Consider the following 15,270-nt stretch of genomic DNA (forward strand, 5'->3'; position numbering starts at 1 on the left):
GCAGGACCCTTGTGCTGGGATCATTGCAGGACCCTTGTGCTGGGATCATTGCAGGACCCTTGTGCTGGGATCATTGCAGGACCCTTGTGCTGGGATCATTGCAGGACCCTTGTGCTGGGATCATTGCAGGACCCTTGTGCTGGGATCATTGCAGGACCCTTGTGCTGGGATCATTGCAGGACCCTTGTGCTGGGATTATTGCAGGACCCTTGTGCTGGGATCATTGCAGGACCCTTGTGCTGGGATCATTGCAGGACCCTTGTGCTGGGATCATTGCAGGACCCTTGGCTGGGATCATTGCAGGACCCTTGTGCTGGGATCATTGCAGGACCCTTGGCTGGGATCATTGCAGGACCCTTGGCTGGGATCATTGCAGGACCCTTGGCTGGGATCATTGCAGGACCCTTGTGCTGGGATCATTGCAGGACCCTTGGCTGGCATTAATGTCATGTTCTTCCCCATCCTCCCCATGGATGTCCTTGATGCGCAGAGGGAATGCCCCCCCTGATCCCCCTCCCAGATCCCAGGACCCTTCTGCCTATGACAAGCGCTGAGTGTTGATCTGCGGATTTGGCATGTCAGCCGGTGTCTCCACGGGATTAAGTTTCTATTATTATTCAGGGATTATGAGGAGATCTCTGCTCCAGAATTACTCAGCCGAGCTGCTCCCCCACCGCCTCAGCCCTGCAACCCCCCTCAATCCTCCTGCGTCCCCCCTCAATCCTCCTGCACCCCCCCTCAATCCTCCTGCGTCCCCCCTCAATCCTCCTGCGTCCCCCCTCAATCCTCCTGCACCCCCCCTCAATCCTCCTGCGTCCCCCCTCAATCCTCCTGCGTCCCCCCTCAATCCTCCTGCGCTCCCCCCTCAATTCTCCTGCGTCCCCCTCAATCCTCCTGCATCCCCCCTCAATCCTCCTGCGCCCCCCTCAATCCTCCTGCGCCCCCCTCAATCCTCCTGCGCCCCCTCAATCCTCCTGCGCCCCCCTCAATCCTCCTGCGCCCCCCTCAATCCTCCTGCATCCCCCCTCAATCCTCCTGCGCCCCCCTCAATCCTCCTGCGCCCCCCTCAATCCTCCTGCGCCCCCTCAATCCTCCTGCGCCCCCCTCAATCCTCCTGCGCCCCCCCCTCAATCCTCCTGCGCCCCCCCTCAATCCTCCTGCATCCCCCCTCAATTCTCCTGCATCCCCCCTCAATCCTCCTGCGCCCCCCTCAATCCTCCTGCGCCCCCCTCAATCCTCCTGCGCCCCCCTCAATCCTCCTGCGTCCCCCCTCAATCCTCCTGCGCCCCCCTCAATCCTCCTGCGCCCCCTTTGTGTTTGGTCACGGAGCTGCAGCACCTGGGCTCTGGGAGATGCGCAATCCCTGAATCTCGCATGAGATGCTGATCCCTCCCTCGCATCCTTCTCCTCTTCCAAGCTGTGGAAAGCTCTGCCCTCTACAGACTCAGGAGGGATCGCAGCTGCTGCCTCCGGATTGTTGTGCTGGATCTATCTGACAGAGACCACCATGCAGGCGGCAGCCTGGAGCCCCTCATAGCCCCTACATGTGAGGAGCTGGAGACCCTCATAGCCCCTACATGTGAGGAGCTGCTGCCTGGAGACCCTCATAGCCCCTACATGTGAGGAGCTGGAGCCTGGAGACCCTCATAGCCCCTACATGTGAGGAGCTGCTGCCTGGAGCCCCTCATAGCCCCTACATGTGAGGAGCTGCTGCCTGGAGACCCTCATAGCCCCTACATGTGAGGAGCTGCTGCCTGGAGCCCCTCATAGCCCCTACATGTGAGGAGCTGGAGCCTGGAGACCCTCATAGCCCCTACATGTGAGGAGCTGCTGCCTGGAGACCCTCATAGCCCCTACATGTGAGGATGCTGCAGGCTGGATACTGAGTGCTGGATGCTGAGCCCCGGATGCTGAGCGCTGGATATTGAGCCCCGGATACTAAGTGTTGGATACTGAGCCCCGGATACTAAGTGCTGGATACTGAGCCCCGGATACTGAGCCCCGGATACTAAGTGCTGGATACTGAGCCCCGGATATTGAGCCCCGGATACTAAGTGTTGGATACTGAGCCCCGGATGCTGAGCCCCGGATACTGAGCCCCGGATACTGAGCCCCGGATACTGAGCCCCGGATACTAAGTGTTGGATACTGAGCCCCGGATGCTGAGCCCCGGGTATTGAGCCCCGGATGCTGAGCCCCGGATAGTAAGTGTTGGATACTGAGCCCCGGATAGTAAGTGTTGGATACTAAGCCCTGGATAGTAAGTGTTGGATACTGAGCCCCGGATACTAAGTGTTGGATACTGAGCCCCGGATACTAAGTGTTGGATACTGAGCCCCGGATACTAAGTGTTGGATACTGAGCCCCGGATACTAAGTGTTGGATGCTGAGCCCCGGATACTAAGTGTTGGATACTGAGCCCCGGATGCTGAGCCCCGGATATTGAGCCCCGGATACTAAGTGTTGGATGCTGAGCCCCGGATACTAAGTGTTGGATGCTGAGCCCCGGATACTGAGCCCCGGATACTGAGTGTTGGATGCTGAGCGCCAGGGATTGGCTCATGTTGGTGGCTCGGAGCAGGATCTGCTGCTGTTGGATTTCTATTCCTTCCTGATCTTCCGCCTGGGATTTTGGATTTTGGGATTGTACTGGAGCTGTTCCCCTCCTGGATGGATGGATCCTTGTCACTTCTCCCAGGTAAGAAGTTTGGATGGACAATGCTGGAGCTGCCTCACCTGGGGGCCCCGGGATCTGTTGGGGAGAGAGATGAGGAAAGGGCGCCTATTAACCCTGTAATGACTGGAATGAGGCTTATTGTGTACGTTACTGGTGGAGAGAGGAAAGGGCTGGCGACTGCCCAAAAACCTGAGCTGTAAACATACAAGGGGGCGGGGCATGTATGTTCTGTGCTCACTGGACAGGACAGGGAAGATATTCTGATCATGACAATATATTGCAGTACGTGTGCCCCACACCCCAATAATATGATTGTCACAAGACCCCCACTATGTTACCCTGTTATTGTATGACCTGCCCCCCACTATGTGATAATATAATATATGACCCCCCACTATGTGATAATATAATATATGACCCCCCCACTATGTGATAATATAATATATGACCCCCCCACTATGTGATAATATAATATATGACCCCCCCACTATGTGATAATATAATATATGACCCCCCACTATGTGATAATATAATATATGACCCCCCGACTATGTGATAATATAATATATGACCCCCCACTATGTGATAATATAATATATGACCCCCCCACTATGTGATAATATAATATATGACCCCCCACTATGTGATAATATAATATATGACCCCCCCCACTATGTGATAATATAATATATGACCCCCCCACTATGTGATAATATAATATATGACCCCCCACTATGTGATAATATAATATATGACCCCCCCACTATGTGATAATATAATATATGACCCCCCACTATGTGATAATATAATATATGACCCCCCACTATGTGATAATATAATATATGACCCCCCCACTATGTGATAATATAATATATGACCCCCCCACTATGTGATAATATAATATATGACCCCCCACTATGTGATAATATAATATATGACCCCCCCACTATGTGATAATATAATATATGACCCCCCCACTATGTGATAATATAATATATGACCCCCCCACTATGTGATAATATAATATATGACCCCCCCCACTATGTGATAATATAATATATGACCCCCCCACTATGTGATAATATAATATATGACCCCCCCCCCACTATGTGATAATATAATATATGACCCCCCCACTATGTGATAATATAATATATGACCCCCGACCCCCCTCGTGTGACCCTGTTGTTATTCGGCGCTTCTCCTCCGGATATTCGGAGCCTCAGAGTTTCGGCTTCTTGCTGGTAATTTTTCCTCCGTTCTTCACACTTTGTTTTATTATCATTGAGCAATAATTAAATTTTCACTGCTTTTCTTAACTTTATTTGGGAATTGATCCCCCCCCCCCTTCCTGGAAGGGTTAATGATAGAAGTGCTCATAAGGGGTTAATCATTTTGGATGCGGCAAAATAAGAAAATGAATGGATAAAGTAGAACCGAGACACGTAGAGGGGTCCGCAGCTGCAGGGGTCCAGGGAGACTGGGTTCTGGTTAAATCAGTACTTGAGGGTTATACACAGGTGAGGAGGGTTATACACAGGTGAGGAGGGTTATACACAGGTGAGGAGGGGCTATACACAGGTGAGGAGGGGCTATACACAGGTGAGGAGGGGTTATACACAGGTTAGTAAGGGTTATACACAGGTGAGGAGAGGCTATACACAGGTGAGGAGAGGCTATACACAGGTGAGGAGAGGCTATACACAGGTGAGGAGAGGCTATACACAGGTGAGGAGGGGCTATACACAGGTGAGGAGGGGCTATACACAGGAGAGGAGGGCTTATACACAGGTGAGGAGGGGCTATACACAGGTGAGCAGGGGCTATACACAGGTGAGGAGGGGCTATACACAGGTGAGGAGGGGCTATACACAGGAGAGGAGGGCTTATACACAGGTGAGGAGGGGTTATACACAGGTGAGGAGAGGCTATACACAGGTGAGGAGGGGCTATACACAGGTGAGGAGAGGCTATACACAGGTGAGGAGGGGTTATACACAGGTGAGGATGGGCTATACACAGGTGAGGAGGGGTTATACACAGGTGAGGAGGGGCTATACACAGGTGAGGAGAGGCTATACACAGGTGAGCAGGGGCTATACACAGGTGAGGAGGGTTATACACAGGTGAGGAGAGGCTATACACAGGTGAGGAGGGGTTATACACAGGTGAGGAGGGGCTATACACAGGTGAGGAGAGGCTATACACAGGTGAGGAGGGGCTATACACAGGTGAGGAGGGTTATACACAGGTGAGGAGAGGAAATACACAGGTGAGGAGGGGTTATAGACAGGCGAGGAGGGGTTATACACAGGTGAGGAGGGGCTATACACAGGTAAGGAGAGGCTATACACAAGTGAGGAGGGGCTGCACACAGGTGAGGAGGGTTATACACAGGTGAGGAGGGTTATACACAGGTGAGGAGAGGCTATACACAGGTGAGGAGGGTTATACACAGGTGAGGAGAGGCTATACACAGGTGAGCAGGGGTTATACACAGGTGAGGAGGGGTTATACACAGGTGAGGAGGGGCTATACACAGGTGAGGAGAGGCTGTACACAGGTGAGGAGGGGCTATACACAGATGAGGAGGGGTTATACACAGGTGAGGAGGGGTTATACACAGGTGAGGAGAGGCTATACACAGGTGAGGAGGGGTTATACACAGGTGAGGAGGGGCTATACACAGGTGAGGAGGGGTTATACACAGGTGAGGAGGGGTTATACACAGATGAGGAGGGGTTATACACAGGTGGGGAGGGGTTATACACAGGTGAGGAGAGGCTATACACAGGTGAGGAGGGGTTATACACAGGTGAGGAGGGGCTATACACAGGTGAGGAGAGGCTATACACAGGTGAGGAGAGGCTAAACACAGGTATGGAGGGCTATACACAGGTGAGGAGAGCTATACACAGGTGAGGAGAGGCTATACACAGGTGAGGAGGGGTTATACACAGGTGAGGAGAGGCTATACACAGGTGAGGAGGGGTTATACACAGGTGAGGAGGGGCTATACACAGGTGAGGAAAGGCTATACACAGGTGAGGAGGGGTTATACACAGGTGAGGAGAGGCTATACACAGGTGAAGAGGGGTTATACACAGGTGAGGAGGGGCTATACACAGGTGAGGAGAGGCTATACACAGGTGAGGAGGGGCTATACACAGGTGAGGAGGGTTATACACAGGGGAGGAGAGGAAATACACAGGTGAGGAGGGGTTATAGACAGGCGAGGAGGGGTTATACACAGGTGAGGAGGGGCTATACACAGGTGAGGAGGGGCTATACACAGGTAAGGAGAGGCTATACACAAGTGAGGAGGGGCTGCACACAGGTGAGGAGGGTTATACACAGGTGAGGAGGGTTATACACAGGTGAGGAGAGGCTATACACAGGTGAGGAGGGTTATACACAGGTGAGGAGAGGCTATACACAGGTGAGGAGGGGCTATACACAGGTGAGGAGAGGCTATACACAGGTGAGGAGGGGCTATACACAGATGAGGAGGGGTTATACACAGGTGAGGAGGGGTTATACACAGGTGAGGAGGGCTATACACAGGTGAGGAGGGGTTATACACAGGTGAGGAGGGGCTATACACAGGTGAGGAGAGGCTATACACAGGTGAGGAGGGGCTATACACAGGTGAGGAGAGGCTATACACAGGTGAGGAGAGGCTAAACACAGGTATGGAGGGCTATACACAGGTGAGGAGGGCTATACACAGGTGAGGAGAGGCTATACACAGGTGAGGAGGGGTTATACACAGGTGAGGAGGGGTTATACACAGGTGAGGAGAGGCTATACACAGGTGAGGAGGGGTTATACACAGGTGAGGAGGGGCTATACACAGGTGAGGAAAGGCTACACACAGGTGATGAGGGGCTATACACATGTGAGGAGGGTTATACACAGGTGAGGAGAGGCTATACACAGGTGAGGAGGGGTTATACACAGGTGAGGAGGGGTTATACACAGGTGAGGAGGGGTTATACACAGGTGAGGAGGGGCTATACACAGGTGAGGAGGGGCTATACACAGGTGAGGAGGGGCTATACACAGGTGAGGAGGGGCTATACACAGGTGAGGAGGGGCTATACACAGGTGAGGAGGGGGTTATACACAGGTGAGGAGGGGTTATGCACCGGTGAGGAGGGGATATACACAGGTGAGAAGGGGCTATACACAGGTGAGGAAAGGCTATACACAGGTGAGGAGGGGTTATACACAGGTGAGGAGGGGTTATACACAGGTGAGGAGGGGTTATACACAGGTGAGGAGGGCTATACACAGGTGAGGAGAGGCTATACACAGGTGAGGAGGGGCTATACACAGGTGAGGAGAGGCTATACACAGGTGAGGAGAGGCTAAACACAGGTATGGAGGGCTATACACAGGTGAGGAGGGCTATACACAGGTGAGGAGAGGCTATACACAGGTGAGGAGGGGTTATACACAGGTGAGGAGAGGCTATACACAGGTGAGGAGGGGTTATACACAGGTGAGGAGGGGCTATACACAGGTGAGGAAAGGCTATACACAGGTGATGAGGGGCTATACACAGGTGAGGAGGGTTATACACAGGTGAGGAGAGGCTATACACAGGTGAAGAGAGGCTATACACATGTGAGGAGGGTTATACACAGGTGAGGAGAGGCTATACACAGGTGAGGAGGGGTTATACACAGGTGAGGAGGGGTTATACACAGGTGAGGAGGGGTTATACACAGGTGAGGAGGGGCTATACACAGGTGAGGAGGGGCTATACACAGGTGAGGAGGGGCTATACACAGGTGAGGAGGGGCTATACACAGGTGAGGAGGGGCTATACACAGGTGAGGAGGGGGTTATACACAGGTGAGGAGGGGTTATGCACCGGTGAGGAGGGGATATACACAGGTGAGAAGGGGCTATACACAGGTGAGGAAAGGCTATACACAGGTGAGGAGGGGCTATACACAGGTATGGAGGTGCTATACACAGGTGTGGAGGGTTATACACAGGTGAGGAGGAGTTATACACAGGTGAGGAGGGGCTATACACAGGTGAGGAGGGGCTATACACAGGTGAGGAGGGTTATACACAGGTGAGAATGGGATATACAAAGGTGAGGAGGGTTATACACAGATGAGGAGGGGTTATACACAGGTGAGGAGGGGCTATACACAGGTGAGGAGGGGTTATACACAGGTGAGGAGGGGTTATACACAGGTGAGGAGGGGTTATACACAGGTGAGGAGGGGTTATACACAGGTGAGGAGAGGTTATACACAGGTGAGGAGGGGTCAGACACAGGTGAGGAGGGGTTATACACAGGTTAGTAAAGGTTATACACAGGTGAGGAGGGGTTATACACAGGTGAGGAGGGGTTATACACAGGTGATGAGGGGTTATACACAGGTGAGGAGGGTTATACACAGGTGAAGAGGGGCTATACACAGGTGAGGAGGGGGTTACACACAGGTATGGAGGGGTTATACACAGGTGAGGAGGGGTTATACACAGGTGAGGAGAGGCTATACACAGGTGAGGAGGGGTTATACACAGGTGAGGAGGGGCTATACATAGGTGAGGAGAGGTTATACACAGGTGAGGAGGGGTTATACACAGGTGAGGAGAGGTTATACACAGGTGAGGAGGGTTATACACAGGTGAGGAGGGGCTATACACAGGTGAGGAGGGGCTATACACAGGTGAAGAGGGGCTATACACAGGTGAGGAGGGGGTTACACACAGGTATGGAGGGGTTATACACAGGTGAGGAGGGTTATACACAGGTGAAGAGGGGCTATACACAGGTGAGGAGGGGGTTACACACAGGTATGGAGGGGTTACACACAGGTATGGAGGGGCTATACACAGGTGAAGAGGGGCTATACACAGGTGAGGAGGGGGTGACACACAGGTATGGAGGGGTTATACACAGGTGAGGAGGGGCTATACACAGGTGAGGAGGGGCTATACACAGGTGAGGAGGGGCTACACACAGGTGAGGAGGGGTTATACACAGGTGAGGAGAGGCTATACACAGGTGAGGAGGGGCTATACTCAGGTGAGGAAGGGTTATACACAGGTGAGGAGGGGCTATACACCGGTGAGGAGGGGATATACACAGGTGAGGAGGGGTTATACACAGGTGAGGAGGGGCTACACACAGGTGAGGAGGGGCTACACACAGGTGAGGAGGGGCTATACTCAGGTGAGGAAGGGTTATACACAGGTGAGGAGGGGCTATACACCGGTGAGGAGGGGATATACACAGGTGAGGAGGGGTTATACACAGGTGAGGAGGGGCTACACACAGGTGAGGAGGGGCTACACACAGGTGAGGAGGGGCTATACACAGGTGAGGAAGGGTTATACACAGGTGAGGAGGGGCTATACACCGGTGAGGAGGGGATATACACAGGTGAGGAGGGGTTATACACAGGTGAGGAGGGGCTACACACAGGTGAGGAGGGGCTACACACAGGTGAGGAGGGGCTACACACAGGTGAGGAGGGGCTATACTCAGGTGAGGAAGGGCTGCTGTGTACAGAGTTGGGGCTGCTGTGTACAGATGTGGGGGCTGCTGTGTACAGAGGTTGGTGGGCTGCTGTGTACAGAGGTTGGTGGGCTGCCGTGTAAGGAGGTTGGGGGGGGGCTGCTGTGTGAGGGCCCTCCTCACCTTTGTGTCTGTACCATATGTAGAGTATGTACCATATGTAGGGTGTGTAGGGTCTGTACCATATGTAGAGTGTGTAGGGTCTGTACCATATATAGGGAGTGTAGGGTCTGTAGAGTATGTAGGGTGTGTAGGGTCTGTAGCGTATGTAGGGTGTGTAGGGTCTGTAGCGTATGTAGGGTCTGTACCATATGTAGGGTGTGTAGGGTCTGTACCATATGTAAGGTGTGTAGGGTCTGTAGCGTATGTAGGGTCTGTACCATATGTAGGGTGTGTAGGGTCTGTAGGGTCTGTACCATATGTAGGGTGTGTAGGGTATGTACCATATGTAGAGTGTGTAGGGTCTGTACCATATATAGGGAGTGTAGGGTCTGTAGCGTATGTAGGGTGTGTAGGGTCTATACCATATGTAGGGCCATTACCATATGTAGGGTGTGTCGGGTCTGTACCATATGTAGAGTGTGTAGGGTCTGTACCATATGTAGAGTGTGTAGGGTCTATACCATATGTAGGGCCTGTACCATATGTAGGGTGTGTAGGGTCTGTACCATATGTAGATTGAGCAGGGCCTATGCTGTATGTATTGTCTATTCCATATGCAGGGTCTGTAGGATCAATACCCTATATAGAGTCTGTAGGGTGTTTATGGTCTATACCCTCTATAGAGTCTGTATGGTGTGTTGGGTCTATACCCTATATAGAGTTTGTAGGGTGTGTAGGGTCTGTACCATATATAGGGTGTGTAGGGTCTGTAGCGTATGTAGGGTCTGTACCATATGTAGGGTGTGTAGGGTCTGTACCATATGTAGAGTGTGTAGAGTCTATACCATATGTAGGGCCTGTACCATATGTAGGGTGCGTAGGGTCTGTACCATATGTAGGGTGTGTAGGGTCTATATCATATGTAGGGTCTGTACCATATGTAGGGTGTGTAGGGTCTATATCATATGTAGGGCCTGTACCATATGTAGGGTGCGTAGGGTCTGTACCATATGTAGGGTGTGTAGGGTCTATATCATATGTAAGGTCTGTACCATATGTTGATTGAGCAGGGCCTGTGCTGTATGTATTGTCTATTCCATATGCAGGGTCTGTAGGATCAATACCCTATATAGAGTCTGTAGGGTGTGTAGGATCTATACCCTATATAGAGTACGTAGGGTGTGTAGGGTCTGTACCCTCTATAGAGTCTGTAGGGTGTGTAGGGTCTATACCCTCTATAGAGACTGTAGGGTGTGTAGGGTCTATATCCTATATAGAGTCTGTAGGGTGTGTAGGGTCTATATCCTCTACAGAGTGTGTAGGGTCTATACCCTATATAGAGTCTGTAGAGTCTGTAGGGTATGTAGGGTCTATACCTTATATAGAGTCTGTAGTGTGTAGGGTCTGTACACTATATAGAGTCTGTAGGGTGTGTAGGATCTATACCCTATATAGAGTCTGTAGGGTGTGTAGGCTCTATACCCTATATAGAGTCTGTAGGGTGTGTAGGGTCTATACAATATATAGAGTCTGTAGGGTGTGTAGGATCTATACCCTATATAGAGTCTGTAGGGTGTGTAGGCTCTATACCCTATATAGAGTCTGTAGGGTGTGTAGGATCTATACCCTATATAGAGTCTGTAGGGTGTGTAGGGTCTATACCCTATATAGAGTCTGTAGGGTGTGTAGGGTCTATATCCTCTACAGAGTGTGTAGGGTCTATACCCTATATAGAGTATGTAGGGTGTGTAGGGTCTATACCCTATATAGAGTATGTAGGGTGTGTAGGGTCTATACCCTATATAGAGTTTGTAGGGTGCGTAGGGTCTCTATCTTCTACAGTGTGTGTAGGGTCTATACCCTATATAGAGTCTGTGTATAGTTTAGTGTATAGTCTATACACTATATAGAGTATGTAGGGTGTGTAGGGTTTATATCCTCTACAAAGTGTGTAGGGTCTATACCCTCTATAGAGTCTGTAGGGTGTATAGGGTCTATACACTATATAGAGTCTGTAGGGTGTGTTGGGTCTATACACTATATATAGTCTGTAGGGTGTGTAGGGTCTATACACTATATAGAGTCTGTAGGGTCTCTGGGGTCTATACACTATATAGAGTCTGTAGAGAGTATAGGGTCTATACCATCTATAGAGTCTGTAGGATGTGTAGGGTCTATATCCTTTACAGAGTGTGTAGGGTCTATACCCTCTATAGAGTCTGTAGAGTGTGTAGGGTCTATACCCTCTATAGAGTCTGAAGTGCGTGTAGGATTTATACCATCTATAGAGTCTGTAGGGTGTGTAGTTTCTATACACTATATAGAGTCTGTAGGGTGTGTAGGGTCTATACACTATAAAGAGTCTGTAGGGTCTCTAGGGTCTATACCCTCTATGGAGTATGTAGGGTATGTAGAGTCTATACCCTATATAGAGTCTGTAGTGTGTGTAGGGTCTATACCCTATGTAGAGTCTGTAGGGTGTGTAGGGTCTATACCCCATATAGAGACTGTAGGGTGTATAAGGTAAGTCTGGGATGGGGGATACATGTCGCCACAGTGAGGAGCGTGGGTGTGCCCACGATCCGTGCCATGGATAACGGGGACACCCGTGACAGCCATATGTAGGGTGTGTAGGGTCTGTACCTTATGTAGGGTCTGTACCGTATGTAGGGTGTGTAGGGTCTGCATCATATGTAAGGTGTGTAGGGTCTGTACCAAATGTAGGGTCTGTACCGTATGCAGGGTGTGTAGCGTCTGTACCTTATATAGAGTCTGTAGAGTGTATAGGGTCTATACACTATATAGAGTCTGTAGGGTGTGTTGGGTCTATACCCTCTATAGAGTCTGTAGGGTGTATAGGGTCTATACACTATATAGAGTCTGTAGGATGTGTTGGGTCTATACACTATATATAGTCTGTAGGGTGTGTAGGGTCTATACACTATATAGAGTCTGTAGGGTCTCTGGGGTCTATACACTATATAGAGTCTGTAGAGAGTATAGGGTCTATACCATCTATAGAGTCTGTAGGATGTGTAGGGTCTATATCCTTTACAGAGTGTGTAGGGTCTATACCCTCTATAGAGTCTGTAGAGTGTGTAGGGTCTATACCCTCTATAGAGTCTGAAGTGCGTGTAGGATTTATACCATCTATAGAGTCTGTAGGGTGTGTAGGGTCTATACACTATATAGAGTCTGTAGGGTGTGTAGGGTCTATACACTATAAAGAGTCTGTAGGGTCTCTAGGGTCTATACCCTCTATGGAGTATGTAGGGTATGTAGAGTCTATACCCTATATAGAGTCTGTAGTGTATGTAGGGTCTATACCCTATGTAGAGTCTGTAGGGTGTGTAGGGTCTATACCCCATATAGAGACTGTAGGGTGTATAAGGTAAGTCCGGGATGGGGGATACATGTCGCCACAGTGAGGAGCGTGGGTGTGCCCACGATCCGTGCCATGGATAACGGGGACACCCGTGACAGCCATATGTAGGGTGTGTAGGGTCTGTACCTTATGTAGGGTCTGTACCGTATGTAGGGTGTGTAGGGTCTGTACCTTATGTAGGGTCTGCATCATATGTAAGGTGTGTAGGGTCTGTACCAAATGTAGGGTCTGTACCGTATGCAGGGTGTGTAGCGTCTGTACCTTATATAGAGTCTGTAGAGTGTGTAGGGTCTGTACAATATATAGGATCTGTACCGTATGTGGGGTGTTAGGGTCTGTACCATATATATTGTCTGTAGCGTATGTAGGGTGTGTACGGTCTGTACCTTATGTAGGGTCTGCATCATATGTAAGGTGTGTAGGGTCTGTACCAAATGTAGGGTCTGTACCGTATGTAGGGTGTGTAGCGTCTGTACCTTATATAGAGTCTGTAGAGTGTGTAGGGTCTGTACAATATATAGGATCTGTACCGTATGTGGGGTGTTAGGGTCTGTACCATATATATTGTCTGTAGCGTATGTAGGGTGTGTAGGATGTGTGCTGTGTGTAGGGTCTGTACTCTTTTTCCATTGCCGAAGAAGAGGAAGGAACAAGAGATTGTCACAGAAATAAGATGCAGCCGTGTCATATAGAGGGAAGTGAGAAAAGACGCCTTGTTCTCAGAGAGATGTCCCAGGAAGAGATGGAACATGTGGCCTCCTTCCTCCTTCATCCTTTTCTTTTTCCTTCCATTCCGTACACCTCCCCCTAGATGTGATTTCCATTTTGGAGGATGTGCTCACCCTCCCAATATTGATAAATTCACGTGGTGGTGATACATCCTGTGGTCTCTTCCCTCCTCTCCCCCCTCCCCAGGTGATTTCCGGTAGTAGATGGATGCAGGTGGTGGTGATACATCCTGTGGTCTCTTCCTTCCTCTCCCCCCTCCCCAGGTGATTTCCGGTAGTAGATAGATGCAGGTGGTGGTGATACATCCTGTGGTCTCTTCCTTCCTCTCCCCCCTCCCCAGGTGATTTCTGGTAGTAGATGGATGCAGGTGGTGATACACCCCGTGGTCTCTTCCTTCCTCTCCCCCTCCCCAGGTGATTTCCGGTAGTGGATGGATGCAGGTGGTGGTGATACATCCTGTGGTCTCTTCCCTCCTCTCCCCCTTCACCAGGTGATTTCCGGTAGTAGATGGATGCAGGTGGTGGTGATACATCCTGTGGTCTCTTCCTTCCTCTCCCCCCTCCCCAGGTGATTTCCGGTAGTAGATGGATGCAGGTGGTGGTGATACATCCTGTGATCTCTTCCTTCCTCTCCCCCCTCCCCAGGTGATTTCCGGTAGTAGATAGATGCAGGTGGTGATACATCTTGTGGTCTCTTCCTTCCTCTCCCCCCTCCCCAGGTGATTTCCGGTAGTAGATGGATGCAGATGGTGGTGATACATCTTATGGTCTCTTCCTTCCTCTCCCCCCTCCCCAGGTGATTTCTGGTAGTAGATGGATGTAGCTGGTGGTGATACATCCTGTGGTCTCTTCCCTCCTCTCCCCCTTCACCAGGTGATTTCTGGTAGTAGATGGATGCAGGTGGTGGTGATACACCCTGTGGTCTCTTCCTTCCTCTCCCCCCTCCCCAGGTGATTTCTGGTAGTAGATGGATGCAGGTGGTGGTGATACATCCTGTGGTCTCTTCCTTCCTCTCCCCCCTCCCCAGGTGATTTCTGGTAGTAGATGGATGCAGGTGGTGGTGATACATCCTGTGGTCTCTTCCCTCCTCTCCCCCTTCACCAGGTGATTTCTGGTAGTAGATGGATGCAGGTGGTGGTGATACATCCTGTCATCTCTTCCTTCCTCTCCCCCCTCCCCAGGTGATTTCCGGTAGTAGATGGATGCAGGTGGTGGTGATACATCCTGTGATCTCTTCCTTCCTCTCCCCCCTCCCCAGGTGATTTCTGGTAGTAGATGGATGCAGGTGGTGGTGATACATCCTGTGGTCTCTTCCCTCCTCTCCCCCTTCACCAGGTGATTTCTGGTAGTAGATGGATGCAGGTGGTGGTGATACATCCTGTGGTCTCTTCCTTCCTCTCCCCCCTCCCCAGGTGATTTCCGGTAGTAGATGGATGCAGGTGGTGGTGATACATCCTGTGGTCTCTTCCTTCCTCTCCCCCCTCCCCAGGTGATTTCCGGTAGTAGATGGATGCAGGTGGTGGTGATACATCCTGTAGTCTCTTCTTCTCCCCCCTCCCCAGGAGATTTCCGGTAGTAGATGGGTACAGGTGGTGGTGATATATCCTGTGGTCATTCCTTCCTCTCCCCCCTCCCCAGGTGATTTCTGGTAGTAGATGGATGTAGCTGGTGGTGATACATCCTGTGGTCTCTTCCTTCCTCTCCCCCCTCCCCAGGTGATTTCCGGTAGTAGATGGATGCAGGTAGTGGTTATACATCCTGTAGTCTCTTCTTCTCCCCCCTCCCCAGGAGATTTCTGGTAGTAGATGGGTGCAGGTGGTGGTGATATATC

The 15,270-nt window shown here is 50.8% G+C and overlaps 1 protein-coding gene across 1 annotated transcript in view; it reads left to right on the forward strand.

Moving 5' to 3' along the window:
- Positions 1-1,279: 1,279 nt before the first annotated feature.
- Positions 1,280-15,270, forward strand: part of LRFN2 (leucine rich repeat and fibronectin type III domain containing 2) — a 544,365-nt gene continuing 530,374 nt past the window's right edge. Inside the window, exon 1 of the mRNA XM_072139747.1 lies at positions 1,280-2,698. The gene's annotated coding sequence lies outside the window, so the exon portion shown is untranslated. The remainder of the gene's footprint in view (positions 2,699-15,270) is intronic.

This window comes from Engystomops pustulosus, chromosome 3, assembly GCF_040894005.1.
Source record: "Engystomops pustulosus chromosome 3, aEngPut4.maternal, whole genome shotgun sequence".
Classification (NCBI taxonomy): Eukaryota; Metazoa; Chordata; class Amphibia; order Anura; family Leptodactylidae; genus Engystomops; species Engystomops pustulosus.